A 25,786-nucleotide genomic window follows, 5' to 3' on the forward strand; every position below is an offset into this window, starting at 1 on the left:
TTCGTTATCGTTTTGAGGTCGTTTCGTTATTATTTCCGCATGTCTGGGGCAAGTTTTATAGTTGTTTTTTGTTTAATTAGTGAAAAAAAATTATAATATCACACCAGAAGTTCCCCCTGTCCCATTTGGAGGTTTTTTAGCGTATTTCGCGGTCGCGTCCGCCATTAACGAATCGATTCATTATTGTTTCGGAAATCGATTCGTTATTGTTTTGTAAATTTTTCACATTTACGAAATTTCGTAAATATCGAACTTTTTAAAAGGAAAATTTTGTAATTATTTTAAATAACGAAACGCAAAAAACCCCAAAAAACGAATCGATTTTAGAAACAAATTTTTCCGTTGCTACCCAGGCCTACTGGATATCTCATAATGTTTATGCTTGTACATTTCAGTATCCATTGCTGTACAGTGCATCCCTTCTACAGACTGAATAAAGCCTCTGTCATTTGCCTTTGCCTGGTGAGTCCTTTCCAGAACATTGGCAATTCGTGGATCTTGCCAGGCAGTGGGCCCTCCTTTTCCACGGTCCTTAGAGAACTAAATTTCAACTTCACTTTCTTCCTTCCTTTTACTGCCAGAAATCTCAAGTTCTCCCAGTGTGCCTGAGCCCCGAACGATACCAATTGCAATCATCCAGGGTGAAGGCAGGAAAATAAGGTGTTTATTCCTCAACGACCAAAGCAGATGCGGGGGGATGCAGTGAAAATCCCACATCTGAGCATGCCTTCCAGTTACAATAATTAATACTTTATAGATGTTGAACAGACATTGCAAAGAGTTGGGCTTGGAGATGGAATGTAGGTTGGATCTTGGCCCAACGGGTGTTTGATACTGGTCCCATGGTGTCCAGATATCTTGATTGGCCCATTGACTAAGACCAAAGGGCAAGAAGGTGGGTTGAGGAGCTTGTGGGCTGTGCTGGGAAGGAGTTATTTGTGACACAGGAGGATCAGCTGATGTGCGTTCCATTTATTGTGAAGGGTGCAAGTGAAGGGGTGAGTGTCATGATCTCTATCTCATGTAATCCAACTATCCGCCTTACTGACACGCACATGTTTCCATGGGCCAAAATGGAGGTCAGAACATATGAACCAGCCATAAAAGTCAATTGCTCCAAGGTGGGGGCAAAGTGGGCTCTGGAAAGTGGAATGGGGCTAGCTCATGGCACTCTTGAGTGATTTATAATATTGTAGCTAGGCCTATATAGACAGGCTGTAGCGCCAGACTCTTGTATTCTGAGAAATAAAGACATTTGGTATCTTCAGCCCTTGTGCATCTCTGCATATATTTTTTTCAGAAAAGTGTGATCCACAGCAACACAAGTTGGAAATGAGAAACCTCACAGTCAGTGGTGTTTGTGCGTACTTTGTGAAAGAGTGAGGCAAGACCTGAGACGAATGACACTGCTTAATTTTGGAGTGGAGCCTGGAGGAATTCTCCAATTTTGGGCTCCATGGTCTGGGTTTTAACTCACCCTTAATTCTTTCCATCCTTTTTGCTCTTTCCAGAGGACAGGAGCAGAATTCAAAACGATCTTGACAGATTAGAGAGATGGGCCAAAACTAACAAAATGAAGTTCAACAGTGACAAATGCAAGATACTCCACTTTGGCAGAAAAAATGAAATGCAAAGATACAGAATGGGGGACAATGCCTGGCTCGAGAGCAGGACGTGTGAAAAAGATCGTGGAGTCCTCGTGGACAACAAGTTAAACATGAGCCAGGAATGTGATGTGGCGGCAAAAAAAGCCAATGGGATTTTGGCCTGCATCAATAGGAGCCTAGTGTCTAGATCTAAGGAAGTAATGCTCCCCATGCTCTATTCTGCCTTGGTCAGACCACACCTGGAATATTGTGTCCAATTCTGGGCACCACAATTCAAGAGAGATATTGACAAGCTGGAATGTGTCCAGAGGAGGGCGACTAAAATGATCAAGGGTCTGGAGAACAAGCCCTATGAGGAGCAGCTTAGGGAACTGGGCATGTTTAGCCTGAAGAAGAGAAGGCTGAGAGGAGATATGATAGCCATGTATAAATATGTGAGAGGAAGCCACAGGGAGGAGGAGGGAGCAAGCTTGTTTTCTGCTTCCTTGGAGACTAGGACGCAATGGAACAATGGCTTCAAACTACAAGAGAGGAGATTCCATCTGAACATTAGGAAGAACTTCCTGACTGTGAGAGCCGTTCAGCAGTGGAACTCTCTGCCCCGGAGGGAGTGTGGTGGAGGCTCCTTCTTTGGAAGCTTTTAAGCAGAGGCTGGATGGCCATCTGTCAGGGGTGATTTGAATGCAATATTCCTGCTTCTTGGCAGAATGGGGTTGGACTGGATGGCCCATGAGGTCTCTTCCAACTCTTTGATTCTATGATTCTTTCACTCCCCCACCCCACCCTAATCCACTTCCCGTCTGTTGATCCTTCCAGCTTCCAAAGAAGTGTCCTTCCCCCTCTCTGATTCTCTCTCAGTTTGCTTTCCCTTCTTTCCTTGGTTCTTGTATTCTATCTCACTCTTTTTTTCACTCTTTAGCAGGTGGGCAGTCCTTAAATTTGAGCAAAGGACTCAACTGGGGCTGAAGGTTGAGCATACCAGGCTGCTAAAGAGGGGAGACAGGGGGGAAAAACAGATAAGAAGAAGCCCAGGAAAGGAGAGATAAAGTGAGAAAGAGAGCCCACAGCAGGGAGGTATTTCAGAGAAGACGTGGCATTGAGGAAGAGGGAGGGAGAAGAGAAATGAAGACAAACAGGATCTCACCACATAAAGGGAATGTGGGGCAGAGAAAGGGGAAGAGGGAGAAAGCTGCTACCTTTCCATGGTTGAGGTAAGCCTTACCAGCTCTGGAGGTGGGGCTCTTTCTTTGGGTGAGGGGTGTCAGGGAATGCTGAGGTGCACCATTGGGTTGGGCAGGCTGGTTGTGGTACCAGATGCATTTCCTACCCCCATGCCCTTCCTGTGTGCATCCCTGCATGCCCACAAACACACATTCTCACACTCTCTCAAGATCATGTTCCGTGCACCTAGCAAACGTTGGTGCCCTTCCAGACTTGCCATATCATTGGCTCATAGTGTTCCTAAATCTGAGCATCTTTAATGTGTTGCAGTGATCCTGGCTGCTTTTTCTGCAAGAGGTTAAGCTTCCTGCTCAGTCCTTCGGAAATGGGGACCGGAATGGTTGCATAGTTGCACCAAAAGACAGGAACAAGAGCAAACGGAGAGCAAGGAACAGGCACAAAATTGTGCGTAACTAGATTATAATTCAGATGGGGGTTAATAAAATGTTTGCCTACATTATTCAGAGAAAAAAGAATGGGGAAATGCCCACTGGTTAATGTTGACTACCGCTTTGCTTTGCAGTGGAGCCAAGTGACTCCAAGCCTTCTCCCTCCTTGGATTTGGGACCCTTCTTGCTTCTGCACCCTGAGATGGAGCTCTTGGGGACGTGCACTGCTCTCCTGGTCGTCGGGATAATATCTTTCCTTCTTCTTTCTGCCATCTGGAATAGCAAGATGTACAGAAACGGGAGAATGCCCCCCGGCCCCACTCCGCTGCCCATCGTTGGGAATGTTCTGCAGCTGAAGGGCAAACGCTGGGATGAGGAGTTCTCCAAGGTTAGTGGAAGAAGCAGGACCACCACTCCTTTCATACATTCCTGTTGAAATTCATTGTTGCTTTTGGCGCCGCACTCAGATTTGTTAAGGCCATTTTGAGGTCTTCTAGAGAACTATCTCTTGCTAAGCTATCCCTTCCAATTTGATGTCATGCAAACCTAATAAACACACCCTTTAAACCAGTGGTTCCCAACCTTTTTATTATTTATTAATCAATTTTCTATACCGCCAGTCCCCGAAGGCTAGGAGCGGTTTACAATATACACATGTGATACATTACATTAAAACCAAGAAAATTTTCAATCAGCATATATAGGATTCTTAAATATTCCACTATATCTTCTTTCCTTATCTGTTCTTTAAAACATAATTTCTTGTCTTGGTCTATAATATCCTTGTCAGAGGTATAGGTTTTGTCTTCATGGCAGATCTTCTTGATGTTTTGGAACTGTCTTTTTCTTCTTAAATATGTGAGAGGAAGCCACAGGGAGGAGGAGGGAGCAAGCTTCCTTTCTGCTTCCCTGGAGACTAGGACACAATGGAACCATGGCTTCAAACTACAAGAGAGGAGATTCCCTCTGAACATGAGGAAGAACTTCCTGACTGTGAGAGCTGTTCAGCAGTGGAACTCTCTGCCCCGGAGTGTGGTGGAGGCTCCTTCTTTGGAAGCTTTTAAGCAGAGGCTGGATGGCCATCTGTCAGGGGTGATTTGAATGCAATATTCCTGCTTCTTGGCAGAATGGGGTTGGACTGGATGGCCCAGGAGGTCTCTTCCAACTCTTTGATTCTATGATTCTATGATTCTATGATTCTTATTTTCCTGGCAAGCAATTTGCATTTTGGAAATGCTGTTTTATGTATTTCTTTTTTCCCCCCAATTCTTCTCTTTCTTCAATAGGTCTAATTCCTGTTTAACTTCTGTATCTTTTGAGTCTTTTTAAAGTTTCTTCTCCATTTCCTCTATGGCTTTTTGTATTTTTTTTATTGTTTCCTTAGCCAGTTTATTTTTATATGCTTTTTGTTGTATTACATGATTTCTCATTACTGCCTTACTGGCAATCTTTTACATCTTTGTACGTTACCATATTTCCTTCGTGTCTCTCCCATATAAATCTAATGCCATTTTCGGGTTTCGAAGTGCATCAGCAGGCCAGGCCGGGGGGGGGGGAAGAGGAGAGGTCGCAGTAGTCTATCGGCAATCCATCATCATGGTCGGATGTGCTGTTCTGCAATCATCTGGGTTTGAGTGTGTACACCTGAGGGTGGGGAACCGAGACAGCCTGGGGTTTCTGCTGGTGTACCGCCCACCCCGCGACCCAGCAGTTTCCCTGTCTGAGCTAGCAGAGGTGGTCTCTAATTCAGCCTTGGTCTTCCAGCGCCTGGTTGTGCTGGGAGATTTTAACATCCATGCTGAGACCTATTTGACTGGTGCAGCTCAGGACTTCATGGCCGCCATGACGACCATGGGGCTTTCTCAAATTATATCTGGACCCACTCATCAGGCTGGACATACACTCGACCTGGTTTTTGTAGCAGACAGTGGAATGGTCAGAGTGGAAGAACAAAGCACCCTTCCTTTGTCATGGTCTGACCACTATCTGATCAGCTTTAGACTTTCCGCAACCCTCAACCTCCGCAGGGGTGGAGGACAAATTAAGATGGTTTGCCCCAGGAGACTGATGGATTCGGAGTGATTCCTGAGGAATCTTGGGGTTTTTCCTGCCATGGAGCCTGGTGATCCTGTCAACACCTTGGTTGATCACTGTAAGAGGGAGATGACCAGGGCGATAGATACGATTGCTCCCGAACGCCCCATCACATTGCGTCGAGACACACCATCTCCCTGGTTCACAGAGGAGTTGGTTGTGACGAAACACATGAGATGGGAGCTAGAGTGCATATGGAGGAAATCTCGAGATGTGTCTGACCAAGCATGGGTTACAGCCCCTCTTAGGGCGTATACCGTGGCTATACGGGTAGTCAAGGAGTCTTTCACAACTGCCCATATAGTGTCTGCAGCAAATAGATCATTGGAGCTGTTTCGGGTTGTCGGGGAACTCCTTCATTGTAATCCATTAATTCAGCAGTTAATCTCACTATTATTTGTCTTATGTTTCCCTTGCTTTCTTCTTATTTATTCTTATTTATTTATTTATGGTATTTATAAACCGCTCTTCTCAGCCTGAAGGTGACTTGTAGATTTCTAAATCAGACTTGGTTGGGTTGGGTTAATATTTTAAGGGGCAATATTTTAATGTATTTTTATTGCCTTTTTAATGTTTTTTTATAGCTGTTGATTTGTTCATGTTAATTATGGTTAATTGTTGTGTTCTGTCAGCATCTAGTGATTGCCACTTGTAAGCCATCCTGAGTCCCCTTGGGACACAAATACTCTAAATATTGACAAACTGGAATGTGTCCAGAGGAGGGCGACTCAAATGATAAAGGGTCTGGAGGACAAGCTCTATGAAGAGCGGCTTAAAGTCATGCTCCCCATGCCCTATTCCGCTTTGGTGAGACCACATCTGGAATATTGTGTCCAATTCTGGGCACCACAATTCAAGAGAGATATTGACAAGCTGGAATGTGTCCAGAGAAGGGCGACTAAAATGATCAAGGGTCTGGAGAACAAGCCCTACGAGGAGCGGCTTAAAGAGCTGGGCATGTTTAGCCTGAAGAAGAGAAGACTGAGAGAAGATCCGATAGCCTTGTATAAATATGTGAGGGGAAGCTACAGGGAGGAGGAGGGAGCAAGCTTCCTTTCTGCTTCCCTGGAGACTAGGACGCAAGGGAACAATGGCTTCAAACTACAAGAGAGGAGATTCCATCTGAACATGAGGAAGAACATAGAATCAAAGAGTTGGAAGAGACCTCGTGGGCCATCCAGTCCAACCCCATTCTGCCAAGAAGCAGGAATATTGCATTCAAAGCACCCCTGACAGATGGCCATCCAGCCTCTGTTTAAAAGCTTCCAAGGAAGGAGCCTCCACCACACTCCGGGGCAGAGAGTTCCACTGCTGAACAGCTCTCACAGTCAGGAAGTTCTTCCTCATGTTCAGAGGGAATCTCCTCTCTTGTAGTTTGAAGCCATGGTTCCATTGCGTCCTAGTCTCCAGGGAAGCAGAAAGGAAGCTTGCTCCCTCCTCCTCCCTGTGGCTTCCTCTCACATATTTATACATGGCCCTCATCATATCTCCTCTCAGCCTTCTCTTCTTCAGGCTAAACATGCCCAGCTCCTTAAGCCGCTCCTCATAGGGCTTGTTCTCCAGACCCTTGATCATTTTAGTCGCCCTCCTCTGGACACATTCCAGCTTAGAGTCAATATCTCTCTTGAATTGTGGTGCCCAGAATTGGACACAGTATTCCAGATGTGGTCTCACCAAAGCAGAATAGAGCATGGGGAGCAGGACTTCCCTGGATCTAGACACTAGGCTCCTCTTGATGCAGGCCAACATCCCATTGGCTTTTTTTGCCGCCACATCACATTGTTGGCTCATGTTTAACTTGTTGTCCATGAGGACAACAAGTTAAACATGAGCCAACAATGTGATGTTCCAAATTTGGTCATATGGCCACCTGCAATATGTTTCTTTCTTCATTTTTCTCCAGATAAGTGAGAAGTATGGACCCGTGTTTACACTTTATTTGGGGATGAAACCTGTTGTGGTGCTGCATGGCTTTGAGGCCATCAAAGAAGCTCTGATTGACCAGGGCAACGACTTTTCTGCCAGGGCAAAAATACCGTTCGCAGATCAATTCTTTGAAGGAAAAGGTATGCAGTTCAGATTGATCTCTCGCAGGTTAGAGCATGGTCAAAATCCCCTCTTAGGCCCCTTCCATACAGCTGAATAAAATCCCCCATTTTCTGCTTTGAACTGGAATATATGGCAGTGTGGACCCAGATAACCCATATACTGTGGGATATTCTGCCTTGATATTCTGAATTAAATAGCTGTGTGGAAGGGCCCTTGGTCATGGAAACTCACTAAGTAATCTTGGACAAGTCACATTGTCTAAGCCACAGAAACAAAGACAATGGCAACCCTTTTATGAATAAGTCTAATGGTTTGAGTGTTCCCTTAGACCTCTCAGATAGGCTAGAGGTGTATGACACCTATGTTGATATGTGGTCTTTTGAATATAATGGATGCTCATCATGGAAGTTTGCACACAAACATACATGGGTCTAGCAATAATTGGGTTGGAGATCATTATCTCATTGCACACTGTTACTTCCCTTCATTGAATGTCAGTCCTCTAATGATGATGATGGTGATGATGATTATTTATTTGTAGACCGTCCTCTCTCCGTATACGAAACGAATACGAAACGAATACAAAACAATTACGAAACGAATTGAAAAATTCATTCGATTTTTAGTTGCTCCTGAATGGTTCGTTATCGCTTCGTTATAAAAAAAATAACGAATTTTTAACGAATTACGAAATTAACGAACGAAACCGCCCAGCCCTAGTACCCGAGTTGAGACCCTCAATCCCTCAGTCTGGAATCATAGAATCATAGAATCAAAGAGTTGGAAGAGACCTCCTGGGCCATCCAGTCCAACCCCATTCTGCCAAGAAGCAGGAATATTGCATTCAAATCACCCCTGACAGCTGTCTAAAGAGATAACACTGAAGATCCATGCGGCCATTTTCCCTCACCTTGACCCTGCCTACCCTCCCATCATGGTCTCTTCCTTCACCTGTTCCAGGGATCATATTCAGCAATGGGAAGACATGGAAGCAGATGCGGCGTTTTACCTTGACCACCCTCCGCAACTTTGGGATGGGGAAGAAGAGCACTGAGGAGAAGATCCAGGGGAAGCTCAGTATCTCCTGGAACAATTCCATGGCACAAAGGGTAAGTGGACCCTATTGTCCATCCCCAGCCCAAGGAGTTTCCAGGAAATTCCTCCTGGCATGGCTTGTCAAAAGGCTCTAAATTCAAACTCTTGCATGGACCTTAGTTTCGTAGAACTTCTAGGTACAGGGTTTCCCATACAAGGGACTTTCCCTCCTGCTCACCCCTGTGGCATAATGTAAAATAAACCACATGTAGTTCACACTTGATCAGCCCACATACTGCCTTGTCAAGGAAAATATGTCATGCAGGTGAAGAGTAAAGAATTAGTAGTATACTCTTAATTTGGAACAACATGTACAATATGATCGGGTGCATCATTTATTATTTATTTATTTATTAATGCGCTTGTATACTGCTAATATCTCAGCCTAAATCGGCGACTCATTGCGGTTTACAACACTTAAAAAACAACAATATTCAGTTTAAAAGCATAAAACACATATACAATACAAATTATTGGGCCACCAATAACCATCCAATGCATCTCGTAACTGGAGTCGCAATCCAAATTCATCGTCCATGATTACCAATCCTTTAGTCATCATAATTCGTTGCAACGGATTAACCGAATGCTTGTTTAAACATCCATGTCTTCAATCTATTCCGAAACACCATCAGCGAGGGGGCTGATCGTACCTCTATGGGGAGGGTGTTCCAAAGCCGAGGGGCCACCACAGAGAAGGCCCTGTCTCTCGTTCCCGCCAGCCGCAATTGTGAAGCCGGCGGGATAGAGAGCAGGGACTCCCCAGAAGATCTTAGGGTTCTGGTGGGCTGATAGGCTGAGATACGTTCGGATAGATAAGTTGGGCCAGAACTGTTTAGGGCTTTAAAGGCCAACGCCAGCACTTTGAATTGAGCCCGGTAGCAGATCGGCAGCCAGTGGAGCTGGTGCAGCAGAGGAGTTGTATGCTCCCTGCGCCCCGCTCCTGTTAGTATCATGGCTGCCGCCCGTTGGACTAATTGGAGCTTCCGGGCTGTCTTCAAAGGCAACCCCACGTAGAGGGGTTGCACGCTGTGCCTGTGCATAAGACATAAATTCTGTGTGCCCAATGGGACGCCGGGGCTGCCTCAGATTAAAGGCCCGTGGACCTCCCCAAAACAAAGTCTTTAGATTGCTTAAAGGTTCAACAAAGTTCTTTATTAATGAAAACAAACAGGTATTTCAAGGCTTTCTTAACAGTCTATTGGCTCTTTCAATCTTGTCCACCAGGAAAAGGCACTATCTTCATGACTAGTATTTTAACTAATGGGGAAATCCTTAACTTCTAATCTGGGCAGTCTGTCTTTGCCTCTGTTGGCGTGGAGCCCCTGCACCCGGTACCAACTGCGTCCGGCTTCCGCGAGCGACCCTTACCAAGCAGAGCTTTGTAGACTTCCAGGGGAAAAGAATCATAGAATCATAGAATCATAGAATCAAAGAGTTGGAAGAGACCTCATGGGCCATCCAGTCCAACCCCCTTCTGCCAAGAAGCAGGAATATTGCATTCAAATCACCCCTGACAAATGGCCGTCCAGCCTCTGCTTAAAAGCTTCCAAAGAAGGAGCCTCCACCACACTCCCTCCGGGGCAGAGAGTTCCACTGCTGAACGGCTCTCACAGTCAGGAAGTTCTTCCTCATGTTCAGATGGAATCTCCTCTCTTGTAGTTTGAAGGCATTGTTCCGCGTCCTAGTCTCCAAGGAAGCAGAAAACAAGCTTGCTCCCTCCTCCTCCCTGTGGCTTCCTCTCACATATTTATACATGGCTATCATATCTCCTCTCAGCCTTCTCTTCTTCAGGCTAAACATGCCCAGTTCCCTAAGCCGCTCCTCATAGGGCTTGTTCTCCAGACCCTTGATCATTTTAGTCACCCTCCTCTGGACACATTCCAGCTTGTCAATATCTCTCTTGAATTGTGGTGCCCAGAATTGGACACAATATTCCAGATGTGGTCTAACCAAAGCAGAATAGAGGGGTAGCATGACTTCCGTAGATCTAGACACTATGCTCCTATTGATGCAGGCCAAAATCCCATTGGCTTTTTTTGCCGCCACATCACATTCCTGGCTCATGTTTAACTTGTTGTCCACGAGGACTCCAAGATCTTTTTCACACGTACTGCTCTCGAGCCAGGCATTGGCTCCCATTCTATATCTTTGCATTTCATTTTTTCTGCCAAAGTGGAGTATCTTGCCAAAGAAGGAGTTCAGGTTTCAGTGATGGCAGACTGAAGTCCCTCAGCAAAGGAGCTGTAAGGCTGTATGATCCTCAGCCAAGCTGTGGGCTGTATATCTCCCCAGCCAAGCCATAGAAGATGAAGCTTTCTACAGGAGCTCTTGGTTTCATGTCCTGTATGGAAAGCTGCTCTGTGTGGACTGGCCCAAAATGGCTCCTATTCCCTCTAAAACTCAAAAAGGGGCGGGACCAGGGAACCTAACTATAATTGACAGGTGGCTTGCTCTATGATTTCAGCCAAAAGAAGCCACCTTTCAGAGTCCCTGAAACTTAGGACTACAACAAACATTCAATGCAAAGCAAACAAAATTGGAGCTCCTGGTACCTGCACACATCAACTCACATTATGTCCTTTCATGAGAGATTTAAAGTGCAATTTCTTTGTCCATGTGGATAAACTCCTTGAGCAGCTCAAGAAGCAAGTGCCCACTCCTAACTTTGTGTCTCTCTGCTTCTCTCTGCTTCTCTCTCGGCACTTGTGTAGCTCAAGGACCAACCCAATCCACGGAAACAGATCAAGAGTTTCCAGGCTGAGTCAAATAGGACTGATTTCCTCAATGTTGGATTGGGACGAGACTGTTGTGTTTTCCCCCTTCCAGGCCAACCCTTTGACCCACACTACCTCGTCACATCTGCTTCCTTCAATGTCATCAGTTCCGTCATCTTTGGAAAGCGCTACGGATACGACGACAAGAAGTTTCAAACCTTGATTGCCATGCTTGATGAAAACATTAAGATTTTCAACTCTATTTGGGCACAGGTAGGCCCTTTTCTCTCTTTGCTTGTGGGGTGATATTTCTCCTTAAGGCCTCATCTGCACTCATCCTTTACTACAATTCCAGGTTATCTCTATCAGATCAGAAGCGAACCAAGGGTGCCATTGTTTGTTGTTCATTTGTTCAGTCGTCTCCGACTCTTCGTGACCTCATGGACCAGCCCACGCCAGAGCTCCCTGTCGGCCGTCACCACCCCCAGCTCCTTCAAAGTCAGTCCAGTCGCTTCAAGGATGCCATCCATCCATCTTGCCCTTGGTCGGCCCCTCTTCCTTTTGCCTTCCATGTTCCCCAGCGTAATTGTCTTCTCTAGGCTTTGCTGTCTCCTCATGATGTGGCCAAAGGACTTCAACTTTCCCTCTAGTCTCCTTCCCTCCAGTGAGCAGCCGGGCTTTCTTTCCTGGAGGATGGACTGGTTGGATCTTCTCGCAGTCCAAGGCACGCTCAGCACTTTCCTCCAACACCACAGCTCAAAAGCATCTCTCTTCCTTTGCTCAGCCTTCCCTAAGGTCCCGCTCTCACATCCATAGGTGACTACAGGGAAGACCATGGCTTTGACTAGGCGGATGTCATTCTAATGTAGTTAAAAACCACAAAGTTTAAAAACTTGGCATTACTGAATGTCCTTTGACCAGTAGCTGTGAGAAGATCCACCACCGTGAATGTGGCAGGGCTCAGGCTGCGTTGTAATAGTGGGTCTGTAGTTTGCTCTTGTCCACACTCACATTTCATGGACTCCACTTTGTGGCCTCATTTCTTAAGGTTGGCTCTGCATCTTGTGGTGCCAGGGCGCAACCTGTTCAGGGCTGTCCAAGTGTTGCCCAGTTTTCTGTGTGCCCAGGAGAGAGTTTCTCATTTGGTATCAGCCATGGATTGAGGTTCTGGGTTTGAGCCTGCCACTTTTGGACTCTCGCATGTTGAGGTGTTCTTAAGGCCTTAAGAACCATTGCTAACAACAAGGCAGCAGGAGACGATGGGATCCCAGCTGAACTGTTTAAAATCTTGAAAGAGGATGCTGTCAAGGTGATGTATGCCATATGCCAGCAAATATGGAAAACACAAGAATGGCCTTCAGACTTGGAAAAAAATCATACTGGCTCAGCTGGTTTGAGGTTTTGGGCTTGAGTGTTACCAGTACGCTGATGACACTCAGCTGATGCTGAGGATGGAGGGCAGACCGGACTCTGTACCTGATTATTTCCATCAGTGCCTCGAGGCCGTGACTGGATGGCTGCATGCCAGCAGGTTGAGGGTGAATTCAGCAAAGACGGAGATCCTACGGCTGTGTCAACCGGGCAGTGGGGACATCCAGCTGCCTACCCTGGATGGTGAGGCGCTACGCCCGTCATCGTTGGTCAAGAGCCTGGGAGTCCTTTTGGACCCTCTGCGGACGATGGAGGCCCAGGTCTCTCTCCGCTGTGAGCAGAACCGCCTTCTTTCTTTCACCTGCGGCAGGCTAGACGTTTGGCCCCCTCCCTGTCCAGGGACGACCTAGCTACGGTGGTCCAGGCCACGGTCATCTCAAGACTGGACTACTGTAACGCTCTCTACATTGGCCTTCCTCTGTCTGAGATCCGGAAGCTCAAGTTGGTACAAAATGCAGCTGCTCGGCTTCTTGCGGGAATTCCGATGAGATGCCACATCACCCCAATCTTACTGCAGCTGCATTGGTAACCCTTGAGCACTGGATCACTTTCAAAGGGATGGTACTCATCTTGAAGGCCTTGCATGGTCTAACAGCAACCATACGATCCATAGTTTCACCTCCTTCCTTGCAAAGTCTACACATGCAATCTGTTGCTGACTTTTCTTTAATGGCATTGGTTCTTGGGCTGCAAGAATCGGGCCCTTCATCTCCTTTCTCAAAGTTCCATTTGTGAGCCATATAACATGGTAAATTCTCAATTTTGCTCTCAAATCTTCCCTGGAATTCTCCATGGAGAGCCTTCTTTTGCCAGTTTTTTCTTCTTTTCTGCTCTGCATTGTATTTTTATGCTATTCCCTCTTTGTCTTTTGCACTTTAAGGAGTTTTCTACTATTGAATCCCATCAATGTTGAGTCCAGGCTGCCTCTCCCATAATCTGCCAGTGCATGTTTCTATTCTTCTACTGTTTGCAGAAAACAAGCTCGTCCTTTCCTCAATCTGAGCACCCTCCAGATATCTGAACCTGGCTCTCATGTCACCTCTTATTGTGTAACAACGCCTTCCCCCTTTTCTTCTAGCTTGTCAGTGCCTTCCCTGCCCTCATGGAATGGGTCCCAGGGCCCCATCAGCACGTAATACAAAGCTATGCCAAATGCAGAGAATTCATTTTGGAGGAAGCCAAGGAGCACAGGGCTACTCTGGACCCCAACTCACCTCGGGACTTCATCGACTGCTTCTTTATCAGAATGGATCAGGTAAGGGAGAGCCCTGGGACCCATAACCAGGGGCCATCCTCAGGCACCAAACTCTAGTGACATGGACTCTGGAGGGGTGTCTCTGTGATAGAGTTCCATTGGACTCCTAAGGAATTCTCCAAGGTGCCCAGCCTGCCCACTTGGGGAGCTCATTGGAAGCCCCTCCATCCTGGGACCCCCAACAGCCACTGAGAGATGCCACTGTTCCTTAGTATTCTTTACCTAAGAAAACCTGGATTCAGGGAATTACTGAAGTTGAGGTGGAGAGACTCCAAGACATCTCCTGGCATTGCGTGGGGGAAGTTCAGTGCAGAGAGTGGTTCAAGGCCCCAAAATCAAGACCAAAGAAAGCCAAGTGTCCAGTGTTATCCCAGGTAGTTCCTCTGAATGATTGGGGTGGGGGGAGAGATGCCACGTGAGGCCAGGTCAGCCCCCACTCTCAACTCTTTCTCTAAGGAGCAGAGCATTTTATTTAAAAGAGATTTCATGGTTACGTGTTTGCAGGAAGGCTTTTCAGGATGCACATGTGGTGTGTGTTTTAGCTTCAATGTTCTCTTTAATGAGTCTAGGCATGATGGAGCCGCTCCTCATTCTTCTTCATTCCCTCTGAGGCAAGGGCAGTGGCAGTTGGGATGGAGGATGCAATAAAGATGAGAGGTCAGGACAGCCAAGAGGGACAAGGACACACACACACACACACACACACACACACACACACAAGACAGGGCAGTGGGATGCTACCACTGTATATTATATATTTCTTTGCTGCCACCAATTTATTATTAAGATTTCTTTTGCTGCCACCATTTATTGATCCATAGTAGGCCTGGGTAACAACGGAAAAAATTGTTTCTAAAATCGATTCGTTTTTTGAGGTTTTTTGCGTTTCGATATTTAAAAGAATTCTGATTTTTTTTTAAAAAAAAGTTCGATATTTACAAAATTTCGTAAATGGTAAAAAAATTACAAAACAATAACGAAACAATAACGAATCGATTCGTTAATAGCGGACGCGACTGCGCAATACGCTAAAAAAACTCCAAATGGGACGGGGGGGACTTCTGAAGCTTCCCTCTCCCTCTGTTGTTGACTGTTGGTGTGATATTATAATTTTTTTTTCACTAATTAAACAAAAAACAACTATAAAACTTGCCCCAGACATGCAGAAATAATAACGAAACGACCTCAAACCAATAACGAAACGAATACATAACGAAATACGAAGCATTTACGAAATGAATTGAAAAATTCGTTTCGTTTTTAAGCTGCTCCAGAATGGTTTGTTATCGCTTCGTTAACAAAAAAATAACGGATTTTTAACTAATTACGAATTAACGAAACAAAACCACCCAGCCCTAATCCATAGGCCACCTCCTTGCTAGAATGTTCAAGAGGACACACAGACTCTTCATTTGAACTAAAAGAAGAATATGTTGTATATTTTGTTCTTGAACAGTAAAGATGTGCAGTGGTTTCACTTTTACAGGTTTTACTTTTACAGAGCACGGTTTTATAACATGGGATTCTTAAAAAACAATGTTCCACACACAGGAATACAAACAGGCTGTTTTAAACCTTTTGAATCCTCTTTCCATCCCAGCACTCTAAGACTGTAGAGGCTCACTAATACTTCTTCTCCTTCTCCCTGAAGGCTTTAATTTCATTCCTCAAAGATGTAGCTTTCTAATAACACTTCCCAAAACTCTTCCTTCTTTCCTTCTTTCCTTCTTTCCTTCTTTCCTTCTTTCCTTCTTTCCTTCTTTCCTTCTTTCCTTCTTTCCTTCTTTCCTTCTTTCTTTCCTTCCTTCCTTCCTTCCTTCCTTCCTTCCTTCCTTCCCCTTCAAATCTCCTAAACTAAGTCTTCAAACTCCTAACTTCCAACTCCCACCTGACAAAACTCTGGCTACTTTAGCTCCTACTTTCTCTCTGGCTCCACCCATCTCCAGTTGCAAACAACTCCCTCCAATTTCATCAGCCAATCAGACTGCACTTCCAGCTATTAAGCTGCCTGATCGCTCCACCCCCACCCCACTCTCCTTAACTTTTCCAAACTAGGCTTCTTACTGCCTGTATACCAACCTTGTAAGGTAGTCTAATCCATTACAAAGGAGGGACCTTTCATCTGTTTCTGGGCCTCCACATGTTGGAGCTATGCCTGTTTCTTCCTCCAGTATTATTTGACAGGTTTATGCAAGAATGTGTAAGCTATAACTCCCCGAGAGCATTCAGACATAGTTCTCTGAATAGTTTCAAATTGCATTAATTCTCCAGTGTAGATATAGTTGGCCTGACTCTACTGATGGTGTTGTCTGTGTTGTCAGAGGTTTAAACAATAAGAAAACAACTGGTAGTGTGAACAGTAGGGCTGGGCAACCACGGAAAAATTTGTTTCTAAACTCGATTCGTTTTTAGGGGGTTTTTGCGTTTCGTTTTTTAAAAGAATTCCGAAATTTTCCTTTAAAAAAGTTCGATATATACGAAATTTCGGAAATTATGAAACAATTTCGAAACAATAACGAATCGATTCGTTAATGGCGGATGCGATTGCGCAATATGCTAAAAAAAACCCCCTCCAAATGGGAGAGGGGGAACTTCTGAAGCTTCCCTCTCCCTCTGTTGTTGACTGTTGGTGTGATAATTTATTTTTTTATCACTGATAAAACAAACAACAACTATAAAACTTGCACCAGACATACGGAAATAATAACAAAACAATTTCAAAACGATTTCGAAACAATTACGAAACAATTACGAAATGAATTGAAAAAATTCGTTTCGATTTTTAGTTGCTCCTGAATGGTTCAATATCGGATCGTAAGCTACTTTAAATACGAATTATTAACGAATTACGAAATTAACGAACGAAACCGCCCAGCCCTAGTGAACAGGACTAAGAACTCCAGATGCCCACAGAGAGGTGTAGTAGACTTTTGCCGTAAGAAGAACACAGAGACACAGTTGTTCTTTCCAAAAATATGCAGGAAGACTTTCCTCTTCTTTAGTCGCAGCAATATATATACATTATATACACAATATATACAAACTCTCTCCTCCAGCAGCATCTCTCTCATTCTTTCCAACAACCTCCATTCATCCCTCATCAACTCCAATTAGGGAGAACACAGCTTTTACACTTCCCCATTGCATGAGCCTCCACATCCTAATTACATGCGGATTAGGCCTGAGGTAATTTACAAAACCTGACATGTTTCACTAGGAGAAACATGACGAGGCCTCTGAGTTCACGATGGAGAACATGGTTTCCTGCTGCATTGACTTGTTTGGTGCAGGAACCGAATCAACCAGCTCCACACTCCAATATGGGCTCCTGATCCTCCAGAAGCACCCAGAGATTGAAGGTAAGGCAGATGTGAAGGCTTCGGCTCAACAGGTTCAAGACTAACAGGTTCTGGAAATATGTTTGGGTTGGAAATAAGTTCTGGAAGTGGGGAGATTATTAATTCTGGATTGCATTCACTGAATTGATGTTCAGGTCACGTGTGATGTTAAAAGACATCACACGTGATGTTTATGGACCAATTGAGCTTCTTGATCAATTGAGGGCAGTGCCATAGCCAGAATCTTGGGGGTGAGAGTGGGGGTGGAACTTCTTTATGGTGAACCAAAAAGTGCAGTTCCACAACACAAAATAATTTAAATAGTACAGTTCATTCTATATTTTATATAGATTGAATTAAATCTATTTTCTATTTTAGTTACAAAGTTTCAAGTCTTAAAATAACTCAGAATGACTGTTAATTGGTAATTTATAGTTACAAAAGAATACCACATCTGTTGGAAACACTTGAAAACTGTGTCAACACACTTTGTCAGAAATCAGGCTCCATCGATAAACTTCAGTGGACACTCAAGAGTGCAAGTCCAGTCAGTTTTGTTTGCCCCATAGCGCTTCTTATGTATGTATTGTCGAAGGCTTTCATGGCCAGAATCATTGGGTTGTTGTAGGTTTATACGGGCTATATGGCCATGGTCTAGAGGCATTCTCTCCTGACGTTTTGCCTGCATCTATGGCAAGCATCCTCACCTCACTACCTCTGAGGATGCTTGCCATAGATGCAGGCAAAACGTCAGGAGAGAATGCCTCTAGACCATGGCCATATAGCCCGAAAAAACCTACAACAACCCACTTCCTATGCATGTTTTCAAATGTTTAAGAGTTGAAAATGACCCCCCCCCCATATATATACTCACACACTTTCTAAAAAATCAAGATCAGTGACCCATTTGTTGATTATTCATTCAGTCATTTCCAACTCTTCGTGACCTCATTGACCAGCCCACGCCAGATGACTTATGGGGTACGAGCTGTATACCTCACACACTTTGCTACACACCTTATTGTCCATTATTATTCAGCTACGCCTTACTGCTTCCTCACTTTGTCTCCCAAGTCCGACCCATATTAGGCTTTGTGCAAATTTCATGTTGATTCATCAGGCCTGTTTTTTTTTTTCTGGTCGTCTTCAGGCACTCACACAATATTAAAAAAAACTAACATGGGATTTGAGGGCAGATCCTTCCTGTTTGATTTCTCTGTCGTTTGCTGGATGTTTGTTTTTTGATATGTCACCTTATCCATCTCCTGGCAGAGAAAGTGCAGGAAGAGATTGACCGGGTGGTTGGCCGCTCTCGGATGCCCGGCATGGCTGACCGTGGACAGATGCCCTACACAGATGCGGTCATCCATGAGATCCAGAGGTCCATCTCTATTGCTTCAGTGTCTGTCCCCCATGCCATGGTCAAAGACACGCCATTCAGAGGATACGTCATCCCCAAAGTGAGTTCTCCACTTCTTCTTACAGAAGTACACTGCTCCATGGTCCCAGTAAAACTGAATGGTATATTGGAGACAGTGACAAATAGTTCCACAACATACAATAATGCAACATCCTATATGCAATGGTTACTAGTGGTGTGCAATTATTTGTTAGTCCTCATCAGTTCGATCAAATTTGTTAAATTCTTACTTACACGTCAATATCCGACACATGGTGATGGCCCGCGCCCAAAACTTAAGAATTGAAGCTTACCCAATACTTTTTCGTTTGCATTTTATAAACCTCGGAAGCCTCCCACAGTTAGTTTCATTTTCAGATCAAGGAAGCAAAGCAAAGCCAAAAAGGCTGCCATGAGGAAGGGAAGCAGCAGGGAGAAAGCAGAGTTCACTGGTAAAGAAAGCATAGAATTCTGGAAAATGTAGTTTGGGAAGGCAAGGAGCCCTATGCCAGAGAATGCAGAAGGCCCTGCCCTGAACTACATGTCCCAGAATTCTGCTCAGCCTCAGAAAGCTCCAAGCAGGATAGACAGGGGAGAGATGTGTCCTTCCATTGCAGGGACCAGCCAGAGTTCCAGTGAAGGATTGAATATGCAAATCCCCCATTGGAAGTTCTGTTGGTTAATATGGGAGAGAAACATTCAAGGATATAGCTGGTGTGGCTTTTTGTTTTTTTAAACAAACATTATTATCAAAACTTTAAAACATTCCCTAAAATCGGTAGGAGAGAATGCCTTTAGAACATGGCCGTATAGCCCGAAAAACCTACAACAACCCAATACCTTTTCATTTGCATTTTGTGAACCTTGGAAGCCTCCCACAGTTAGTTTCGTTTTCAGCTCAAGGAAGCAAAACAAAGCCAAAAAGGCTGCCATTCCAGTTTAAACTAGTGACCTCTCACCGTGAGGAGAGGGAAGCAGCTGGGAGAAAGCAGAGTTCACTGGTAAAGAAAGCATAGAATTCTGGGAAATGGAGTTTGGGAAGTCAAGGAACGCTATGCCAGAGAATGCAGAAGGCCCTGCCCTGAACTACATGTCCCAGAATTCTGCTCAGCCTCAGAAAGCTCCAAGCAGGATAGACAGGGGAGAGATGTGTCCTTCCATTGCAGGGACCAGCCAGAGTTCCAATGAAGGATTGAATCTGCAAAACAAAGCCAAAAAGGCTGCCTTTCCACTTCAAACTAGTGACTTCTCACCGTGAGGAGAGGGAAGCAGCAGGGAGAAAGCAGAGTTCACTGGTAAAGAAAGCATAGAATTCTGGGAAATGGAGTTTGGGAAGTCAAGGAGCCCTATGCCAGAGAATGCAGAAGGCCCTGCCCTGAACTACATGTCCCAGAATTCTGCTCAGCCTCAGAAAGCTCCAAGCAGGAAAGATAGGGGAGAGATGTGTCCTTCCATTGCAGGGACCAGCCAGAGTTCCAATGAAGGATTGAATCTGCAAAACAAAGCCAAAAAGGCTGCCTTTCCACTTCAAACTAGTGACCTCTCACCATGAAGAGAGGGAAGCAGCAGGGAGAAAGCAGAGTTCACTGGTAAAGAAAGCATAGAATTCTGGGAAATGGAGTTTGGGAAGTCAAGGAACGCTATGCCAGAGAATGCAGAAGGCCCTGCCCTGAACTACATGTCCCAGAATTCTGCTCAGCCTCAGAAAGCTCCAAGCAGGAAAGATAGGGGAGAGATGTGTCCTTCCATTGCAGGGACCAGCCAGAGTTCCAATGAAGGATTGAATCTGCAAAACAAAGCCAAAAAGGCTGCCTTTCCACTTCAAACTAGTGACTTCTCACCATGAGGAGAGGGAAGCAGCAGGGAGAAAGCAGAGTTCACTGGTAAAGAAAGCATAGAATTCTGGGAAATGGAGTTTGGGAAGTCAAGGAACGCTATGCCAGAGAATGCAGAAGGCCCTGCCCTGAACTACATGTCCCAGAATTCTGCTCAGCCTCAGAAAGCTCCAAGCAGGATAGACAGGGGAGAGATGTGTCCTTCCATTGCAGGGACCAGCCAGAGTTCCAATGAAGGATTGAATCTCCAAAGAGGAGGATTGACTGAAATCCCTCACTGGAACTTCTGTTGTTTAATAAGGAAGAGAAACATTCAAGGAGATAGCTGGTGTGGCTTTTTGTTTTTGTTTTTTTTTAAAAATTATTATCAAAACTTTAAAACATTCCCTAAAATCAGTAGATATCTGAATATTTCTGAAATTTGAGGGGAATGATCCCATTATCTTGTGTCATTGTGTCGAAAATTCAAGGAGATCGCTCTTGTAGGTTTTTTTTTAAAAAAAACCTGTTTATAAAAACTTTGAAAATTCCCCCAAAATTGTGGATAAGTGAAATGTTCTGAAACTTGATGGGCTAACTGTAAATGTGTTCTATCATTGTAGGAAATTTCAACCCAATAGCTGTACAAATGAGGGAGAAAGGAGCTCCTGAAGTTTCCCCACTTGTGCAATTACTATAACTAAAAGTACCAAAATTTGATTAGTCTCATTATAATAATTAATTTTTCATGATTTATACCCTAGAAACACTTTAGAAATGGAACACCAGCAGCCTGTAATTTTGTAATGTCACTTCAAACATTTTTTATTGATTGTACATGCCTAATACCATGAAACTCTGCTTATTCAAGTGTGAATCAAATGTGTTCATTATGCACTGACCAACACATTATTATTATTATTATTATTATTATTATTATTATTATTAGCAGAATTCAAAACGATCTTGACAGATTAGAGAGATGGGCCAAAACTAACAAAATGAAGTTCAACAGTGACAAATGCAAGATACTCCACTTTGGCAGGAAAAACGAAATGCAAAGATACAGAATGGGGGACAATGCCTGGCTCGAGAGCAGTACGTGTGAAAAAGATCTTGGAGTCCTCGTGGGGAGGAAGGGGAACATGAGCCAGGGATGGGATGTGGCGGCAAACAAAGCCAATGGGATTTTGGCCTGCATCAATAGGAGCATAGTGTCTAGATCTAAGGAAGTAATGCTACCCCTCTATTCTGCTTTAGTTAGACCACATCTGGAATATTGTGTCCAACTCTGGGCACCACAATTCAAGAGAGATATTGACTCTAAGCTGGAATGTGTCCAGAGGAGGGTGACTAAAATGATCAAGAATCTGGAGAACAAGCCCTATGAGGAGCGGCTTAGGGAACTGGGCATGTTTAGCCTGAAGAAGAGAAGGCTGAGAGGAGATATGATAGCCATGTATAAATATGTGAGAGGAAGCCACAGGGAGGAGGGAGCAAGCTTGTTTTCTGCTTCCTTGGAGACTAGGACGCAATGGAGCAATGGCTTCAAACTACAAGAGAGGAGATTCCATCTGAACATGAGGAAGAACTTCCTGACTGTGAGAGCCGTTCAGCAGTGGAACTCTCTGCCCCGGAGTGTGGTGGAGGCTCCTTCTTTGGAGGCTTTTAAGCAGAGGCTGGATGGCCATCTGTCAGGGGTGATCTGAATGCAATATTCCTGCTTCTTGGCAGAATGGGGTTGGACTGGATGGCCCAGGAGGTCTCTTCCAACTCTTTGATTCTATGATTCTAGGATTCTATGATTATTATTATTCTCCATGGGAGTTGTAGTTGGAGCCTTATCTGTCAGGTAAGGTAAAGGTTTTCCCCTGACATTAAGTTCCATCATATAGAATCCTAGAATCCTAGAATCCTAGAGTGGGAAGAGACCTGGTGGGCCATCATCCAGTACAACCCCATTCTGCCAAGAAGCAGGAATATTGCATTCAAATCACCCCTGACAGATGGCCATCCAGCCTCTGCTTAAAAGCTTCCAAAGAAGGAGCCTCCACCACACTCCCTCCGGGGCTTTTTTTGCCGCCACATCATATTGTTGGCTCATGTTCATCTTCCTCCCCACGAGGACTCCAAGATCTTTTTCACACGTCCTGCTCTCAAGCCAGGCCTCATCGTCCCCCATTCTGTATCTTTGAATTTCATTTTTTCCTGCCAAAGTGGAGTCTCTTGCATTTGTATCTGTTGAACTTCATTTTGTTAGTTTTCTCTCCATCATCTCTCTAATCTGTCAAGATCCCTTTGAATGCTGCTCCTGTCCTCTGGAGTCTTGGCTCTCCCTCCCAATTTGGTGTTGTCTGCAAACTTGATGATCATGCCTTCCAACCCCTCATCCAACTCATTAATAGAGATGTTGAACATGAGGCCAAGCCCAACAGCATATTACAATAAAGTAAAACCAAAACACATAATCCATTTCCTAGGCCTTGCAATTCCAAAGTCTTCATGTTTTGGTTGTTATCTCACGAAATCCAACACTCTGCAGGGCACCACCATCTTGCCTGTTCTGATCTCGGCGCTGCACGATGACAAGGAATTTCCAAACCCCAATGAGTTTGACCCAGGACACTTCTTAGATGAAGATGGGACCTTCAGGAAGAGCGACTACTTCATTCCCTTTTCGACAGGTAAGACTCTCTCTTCCTCCCATTGGGTAGCAACCTTGGACATCAGGTGGTCAAGCAGCTCTTTCTGGGTTTCTGGGTTGGCCATTGCTGGGGAAATGGCTCTGTGGTCCTTCCAGTTGTGGCTTCCACCTGATCATCCCATGGCGGTGAGATATGGATTGCTTCAGTCCAAAGAGAGCTAACAATTGATACCTTTCCATAAAAGCCTGGAAATATTGACCACCATGGTGTCAAAAAAAAAGAGCATTGGAGGCCACCAAAATATTTTAAAATAGGAAAATACCCTATCTCCCTATGTTGGACCTTTCGAAGTGGATGATGGAGAGAACCTCAGAAGTGGAGTGTTGTGTGAAGTGGCTGCCTGGCCTTGTTCTAGCAGCATGTTCTCCTAATGTCTTGCATGCATCTGTCGCTGGCTGGCATCTTGAGAGGATTTGATGGTAGTAAAGCTTTACAACCACCAGATCCTCCGAAGATGCCAGTCACAGATGCAGGACAACCATCAGGAGAAAATGCTTCTAGATGTCCTTGTTTGTTTCCTCTCTGTTGTTGTGCTGTTGTAATTTTAGAGTTTTTTTAACACTGGGAGCCAGATTTTGTTCATTTTCATGGTTTCCTCCAACAACAAGGAGGAAACAAACAAGGACATCTAATCACCTCTCAACAAAAGTTTGCTCCAGTCACTGTCAGGCCATTATATGCTAATCAAGGTGTTCAGTTGAAACATTCACACCTAGCTCCAGCAGACAAGAGGCCTTTGTCTCACCCTGGTCAATCCACAGATATATAAACCCTTTTCCTAGTTCCAACAGACCTCACTACTAGGCTTGGGTAACCATGGAAAATTTTTGTTCTAAACTTGTTTTGTTGTTGCGTTTTTTTTTAATAATTCTGAAATTTTCCTTTTAAAAATTTTGAAATTTCCAAAATTTCGTAAAATTACGAATCGATTCGTTAATGGCGGACGCGATTGCGCAATATGCTAAAAAAACCTCCAAATGGGACAGGGGGAACTTCTGAAGCTTCCCTCTCCCTCTGTTGTTGACTGTTGGTGTGATAAAACAAACAACAACTATAAAACTTGCACCAGACATGCCAAAATAATTATGAAATAATTACGAAACAATTACGAAATAAATTGAAAAAATTGTTTCTGATCTAATTTACTCCTCACATTATTCCTGCACGGCTCAATATTGGATCGTAAGCTAATTTAAATACGAATTAATAACGAATTACGAAATTAACGAACGAAACCGCCCAAGCCTACTCACTACCTCTGAGGATGCTTGCCATAGATGCAGGTAAAACATCAGGAGATAATGCCTCTAGAACATGGCCATATAGCCTGAAAAAAAACCACAACAACCCAGTGATTCTGGCCATGAAAGCCTTCGACAATACAGAAGAGAAGCTTTTCCCCTTTTGGTCATAACTTCCTTTCAGATATCTAAAGACGGCTCTGCCAAGTCACAAAGCATGGGAAATAAACTAGACGAACTTGAACTCTTAATACATGGCAAATACAATATCATTGGCCTCACTGAAACCTAGTGGGACAAATCTCATGACTGAAATATAATAACAGAGGCATATAACCTATTTCATAGAAATAGACCAAACTGAAACAGAGGAGCAGTAACATTGGATGTTTTCAACCGGGAAGCCAGGTTGAGAACGTTTGGGTAGAAATTAGGGCTGGGCGGTTTCGTTTTGTAAATTCGTAATTCGTTAAAAATTCGTAATTTTTTTTATAACAAAGCGATAACGAACCATTCTGGAGCAACTTAAAAACGAAACGAATTTTTAAATTCGTTTTGTAATTGTTTTGGATTCGTTATGTATTCGTTTCGTTATCGTTTTGAAGTTGTTTCGTTATTATTTCCGCATGTCTGGGGCAAGTTTTATAGTTGTTGTTTGTTTAATTAGTGAAAAAAAATTATAATATCACACCAACAGTCAACAACAGAGGGAGAGGGAAGCTTCAGAAGTTCCCCCTGTCCCATTTGGAGGTTTTTTAGCGTATTGCGCGGTCGCGTCCGCCATTAACGAATCGATTCGTTATTGTTTCGAAATTGTTTCGTTATTGTTTCGTAATTTTTTTTACATTTACGAAATTTCGTAAATATCGAACCTTTTAAAAGAAAAAATTCGGATTTCTTTTAAAAATCGAAACGCAAAAACCCTCAAAAAACAAATTGATTTTAGAAACAAATTTTTCCGTTGTTACCCAGGCCTAGTAGAAATCAATGAGGAAAGAAAGAACAAGAATGTTGCTGTGGGGATCTACTACAGGGAAGAACATCCTCATTGTTGAATAGTGGAATTTACTGCCCCAGTGCATGGTGGAGGCTCCTTTTTTATGACTCCTTTTCTTGTTTTTCCCCTTCTTTCCTGTGTCTCCTTGCAGGGAAACGGATCTGTGTAGGGGAAGGCCTGGCCCGCATGAAACTCTTCTTGTTCTTCACCTCCATCCTCCAGAACTTCAAGCTGAAACCCATCACGGATCCCAAGGACATTGATGTTACACCGCTGATGAAACCCATGAGCAGATTCCCCCGGCCCTACAAGTTCTGTGTTATCCCTCGCTGAAAAGTTCCTGTCTGGGGAAAGTCAGGGATCACTGCACAAACTCAGCTTTTGCTTCTTTGTTCAACAACTCTCCTAGACCTTCTTTGTGAGGCAACAATACT

The 25,786-nt window shown here is 44.2% G+C and overlaps 1 pseudogene; it reads left to right on the top strand.

Moving 5' to 3' along the window:
• Positions 1-3,358: 3,358 nt before the first annotated feature.
• Positions 3,359-25,786, top strand: LOC132781058 (cytochrome P450 2C18-like; annotated as a pseudogene).

This window comes from Anolis sagrei, chromosome 1 (genome assembly GCF_037176765.1).
Source record: "Anolis sagrei isolate rAnoSag1 chromosome 1, rAnoSag1.mat, whole genome shotgun sequence".
Taxonomy (NCBI): Eukaryota; Metazoa; Chordata; class Lepidosauria; order Squamata; family Dactyloidae; genus Anolis; species Anolis sagrei.